Genomic DNA, 6204 nt, shown 5'->3' with positions numbered 1-6204 from the left:
TTATACTGTATCTGAAGATTCTATGAACTCGGTATGGCCGGAGTTCCCGAGAGGCATTTAATGTACTTTTAGGACACTGAACCTAGGAATTGAGACATGAATGACCTAGTATGCCTATTGACTGTTCCGAAGAGACCTCCTAGGAACTGTTAAGATCTAGTTAGTGCCTTTACTGTATGACCCAAGCCTATTGCATGTTCTTGTCTGATTGTTGCCCTAGGTCTTAGTCATATCTAATGTTTAGGTACTTATTAGGTTTCTATCTGCTTTACTATCAGTATATTAACAGTAATGCTGTATAATGTTTGATTTGTTGTGATCTCACTAGTATGATGAAATGGTTTTTAGTTTTCAATTAAGGTTTTGCCAACTTAAACTGGCGGACACCTTCCGTTTGTGATCAGTGTTCAATCAACATAGCACATTGTTATTCAGTTATCTAAACTGATAACGAGGGTTAGGATTAGAGCTTAACTTATTAATAGACCTAGTACTCTACTGAGGATAACCTCCGAGGTATTGTTACACTTCAGTTATACGACCAAGTGACATACTTCTCACTGCTCAAAGAGAACTCCGAGAGTTCAGAGATAAGTAGGTCTGTGTAATTGGCTCATCCAACCAGATCAACATCAATCCAAGCATAGTCTTAACATAAGCATAATTACCTTTACCTAACCCAATACTGATATTTTGGTCAACATTTCCCTGATCTGTAAACTCCGGATATCCTTCCACTTTATTTACTTTTCTGCATTTAGGACCTTTAGCTAAAATCAACTACTATCTTCTATCCAGGTAATTTAACTAAAAGACAATTATCCCCTTGATCTTCAATTCGTTAATCAGCATACAATTCGACACTAGGTTAACTTACAACTTCTACACCTTAGAAAGTAAAAGTAAATTTAGGCCCCGCAAAATATAAATAAAGGAAGACACTGTGTGCTACCGAATCGGGCACCCTACGACCTAACGACACCACAGAAATAAAACCGTCCGTTAGTGGCATATCAAACATGTATCTAATCTAAAAATATGAGATTTTTACGAATAATTTTATACATAACTGTTTAGCAATGGACACAATATGATACTCCGTGATCTGATAATAGGACAAGAGTCCGGCTGCTTCACTATGCAATTCATTCCAATCAGTGATTGATCATTGAGATATTATTATATTTTATTAATTATTAATTTTATATATATATATATATATATATATATATATATATATATATATATATATATATGATACTTATACATATGTACATCCATCACTCGTGACCATCACCGAGAACCATACCACCTTCGGACCACCACCATCTCCGTTGAACCGCCGGTTACCACCACCCTATGATCACTGTCTCCACCACTCCACCCTCACAAACTGCCACCACAAAACCACAACCCACCTTCGACAACCACCACCATTCATCACCTCACCTACATCCCGTCCCCATGACCATCGCAAACTACCCCAACACTACCACTTTTATTTTGTTGCTCGACTACCCCACAGCACCACTGCCACCTTTCACCTTTGAACTCACTATCGAAACCCACCACAACCCTTCTTATTTGAACCACCTAGTACGGCTTCCTCGTTATCAACTCACCACAACCATCACCTTCCATCGCCACCATGGCTGCAAACCGTCACCACTACCTTAGAACCACACCATCTCCACCATTCTTTCTCAATTCTTTCTCTCTTTATCTCTCTCATATTCTTCTTCGACAACCATCGTTGAACACCATTTACAACGCGACCACATCTACTACCTTTCTCCGACTGCTACTGCTAAACTAATCTATTCTGTTTCAAAAGTGAATTGGAAACCAAACACAATCATCATCAAACCTATTACTTTTTTTATTATTTTGTTTTCTATCCGGATGAGGACCACAACAAGCTTGCAGCAGTTTCGATCGGTTTACATTGCCATCGCTACAGTAACTATTGTTATGATTGATGTTTCATCGACTATTGCTGCTGCACATGTGGATAACGAGTCAGTGATGTGTGAGAAGGATGATTCATGATCGTGAATAATTACTCAGTGATAACGATTTATGATGATGATGATGATTATGTGATGGTGAAGGATATGATGATAAAGATACTGATTAATTGATGTTGATGATTAAATCGAATGGGGGTGATAACGATCAATGAGATGATGAGGATTAGAGGATGAAGAAGAAGACTTTAGACATATTTGGGTTAAAAGCTTTTACGGTACTAGTTTGATCAGAAAAACATAAACAACTCGATGGTTAAGTGAGGTTGCGGTTGAGTGAGAGGTCACGGGTTCGAGCCCAGGCTGCGACATTATTTTTTTAGCTATTTTCTTAAGGTAGTATACTTACAGTTTCTATTATTTTTATTATTATTATTATTATTATTATTATTATTATTATTATTATTATTATTATTATTATTATTATTAAAATAAGTATTATCATTAATAATATCAATATTATTATCATTATCATTATTATTTTTAATACTAATATCATTTTTATTATTATTACAACTATATTATTATTATTATTATTGTTATTATTATTTTTACTACTAATATCATTATTATTATTATTAACATTACTAACTATAATTTTAGTTTTAAATGTATTTTGTATATAAAATATAACTAATTTTTTTATGATCTTAAACTAAAAAGAGAGATACAAATATTAGATATATAAAAGTATATATAATAAGTATACTACTTTTACTAATAAAATACTTTTTGTTCATTTACGTTTTAATATAACTCGAATTTATCAAAAATGTTATCATATTAAAAATTATGAGTATTTAAAAATATTAATACTAAGTACTTATCCAAAATATTTTAATAAAGTATATAATAGATTATTATGATAATTTTATAGAATATATATAAAATAAATATATTTAAGTAATTATTAATATTAACTTTAATATCACAAGTATATTACTAATATCAAAATATATATTTATTTGAATATTATTATATGTGTTAATATACATACTTGGTTCAGGTTCGTGAATCCGAGGCCAACCCTGCATTGTTCAGTTTCGTTGTATGAATATTTTTACTACAAAATATCGTATCGTGAGTTTCATTTGCTCCCTTTTACTCTTTACATTTTTGGGACTGAGAATACATGCGCTGTTTTTATAACTGCTTTATTAAATGCTTTTGAAATATATTTTGAACTGAGAATACATGAAATGCTTTTATAAATGTTTGACGAGATAGACACAAGCAAAACATTCCTCGAATGAATTATTATGCAGACAGAAGTTCTGTGGATTATTATTGAATTAGTTGGACGTGATAATTGCCACTAATTGTTGTGAATATTTTCCCCTAATTATTATTGCTTGGTAACCTAAGAATTAGAAATGGGTATGGCCCTAATTCACATGAATCCTAAAGGTAGCTACCGGGTTTAACACCCCCACACAGAATGTTCACTAGACGGAAGAGCTAGTGGGCATGGTGTTTAGTACTTCGAAGTTTTTATATTATACAGACGAGATGTTCTGTTTTGGGGATATTATTAATGCGCATTATACGTTAAGGTCGGTTACCATGTTGAGCAATGAAATCGAAATGAATGTTATGTATCGAGAGAATGATTTTTATACACAGGTTATGTGTATTATATTTTGTACACGAGATATGTGTACGGTTATTTAAAAATAGCGAGGCAACCTACGGGGGAGAAAAGGATACGAACCTACTCTGCTAAGCATTATGAAAAATGGTTTCGTACATTAGATAGGTGTACTGTATTTGAATCTTGTGGTCTATCAAAATGATTCATTTTATTGTTTACGTTAAACTTATGAACTCACCAACCTTTTGGTTGACACTTTAAAGCATGTTTATTCTCAGGTACGAAATAAATCTTTCGTTGTGCATTTGCTCATTTTAGAGATATTACTTGGAGTCATTTATGGCATATTTCAAAAGACGTTGCATTCGAATCATTGAGTTCATCAAGATTATTATTAAGTCAACTATAGTCGGATATATTATCAAATGGTATGCATGCCATCAACTTTCGATGTAAAGAGAGTTTGTCTTTTAAAAACGAATGCAATGTTTGTAAAATGTATCATATAGAGGTCAAAAACCCCGCGATGTAACCAAATGTAATGTATTCGTCCAGATGGATTAGGACGGGTCGTTATAGTTGGTATCAGAGCGGTGGTCTTAGCGAACCAGGTCTTGCATTAGTGTGTCTAACTGATAGTTGCTTAGATGCATTAGTGAGTCTGAACTTCGACCGTGTCTGCATGTCAAACGTTTTGCTTATCATTTCGTGTCGAAAATTACCTGCTTATCATTTTTAGGGAATCACTTGCTTATCATTCTTAATCTAGACATATCTTACTGCCTGGAATGCATGAATAGTGTATAGACAAAAATTCATATCTTAGCGTATCTGGTACTGTAAGCTTTGCCTGACATATTCCGTAAATTCCTCCGTGATCTATGAAATCTTTTGTTCTATATAAATAGATATTCTATGTAATTAGAATACCATCCGATAGCCAAAAATCATTTCATATTGAAAAATCCTTTATTCGAAAGTACGAAATGGAACTCGTTACTAGTTCAAATTCTTCGGGATTCCGACAGCTATTCCGACATGGATGTTCACCTAAGCTCCGAAAGTAGCGTCACTAGAATGAATCAACCAATCATCCATCCCCAATTCATCTGATGGATTCGTAGTCAACTAAATCCATAGAGATGAGAAGAAGGTTATCCCTTCCACCAACCGAATTCACCTCTTGGCGAAGAACCGGAAGCACTTACCGAAGAACCAGTTCGAAACACCATATTTACCCTCATATCTAGCAACGATTACGTAATATCTACTATTCTAAAACTTATTCATCCGCATGTTCCAACCGCCAATCAGTCCGGAGTAATCGAAGAAGTCAACGAGCTTCGCGCTCGAGTTGTAGCCTTGGAAAATATGGTGCAAAATTTACCAGCTTCAGCAACATCACCGGCACTAACAGTACCATCAATAATAGCACCAGTACCATCAACAATCCATGCCTCAACATCTCATTCTGTACCTCGAGTATAATCATCATTCTATGTATCGTTCTACATCATTTATCTTCGTTCTACATGACGATTATATAATTTCTAATGTTTTAGAGATTTTGTATTCTGGTTATAACGATAAACCAGATGAGTTTAATATTATATTAACTCATTAAATCCATGATTACATCTGAAGAAAATATATATGCAAGTATATTTTCATAAAGATTGTAATTAAAAATTCTTTTGTATAAACTGTTAATGGTGAAAATATTTTAACGGGTAGGTAATACCCAAGAAATATTTAGATTTCATATTAATAAGTTACACTGTACATTCTTCGAATCTGATTCAACAGTCATTCACTATTATACTTACATCCACAGATATACGTATCCGTTCACCGCAGAATAACCATTTTCATTCAATTTCATATTTGGATTTTGACTTATCAGAATCCAACATGTGGCATAATGAAGAAAACATTGGACAAAAATAAAATTTGTTAGAAACAAACAAATTAACTATGAGAAATTTTGTTAAGAAACCACGCTAACAAAATCCTAGCTAACTGTTAATTCCTTATTACATTTATTTATCGCAATGTATATATCGCAATTTTAATTCTCGCAATTTTATTTATCGTCATTTAATTTCTGTTATTTACTTTACGCACTTTAAATATCGTCGGATAAATCAGGACACATATACAATGTTTTGACATATCATATCGACGTCATATATATATATATATATATATATATATATATATATATATATATATATATATATATATATATATATATATTATTTGGAATAACCATAGACACTCTATATGCGGTAATTATCGAGTTAGCTATACAGGGTTGAGGTTGATTCTAAAATAATATATATACTTTGAGTTGTGATCGAGTCTGAGACATGTATACAATGGGTCACGATACGTATTAATTAATTCGAATATTATATATTAAACTATATATGAATTATTGAATTACTAACTGTGGACTACTAACATTGGACAATTAAAATGAATTAAAATATTGATTATAACATATGAAACTAAACATTTCTTCAAGTTTGTCACTTGATTTCATCTTAAACCTCATTTGTATTTTGACGATTACAATCTGCGTTC

This window comes from Rutidosis leptorrhynchoides, chromosome 6 (assembly GCF_046630445.1).
Source record: "Rutidosis leptorrhynchoides isolate AG116_Rl617_1_P2 chromosome 6, CSIRO_AGI_Rlap_v1, whole genome shotgun sequence".
NCBI classification, from domain to species: Eukaryota; Viridiplantae; Streptophyta; class Magnoliopsida; order Asterales; family Asteraceae; genus Rutidosis; species Rutidosis leptorrhynchoides.
The sequence above is the reverse complement of the archived record's forward strand: the minus strand, read 5'-3'. Positions refer to the sequence as shown.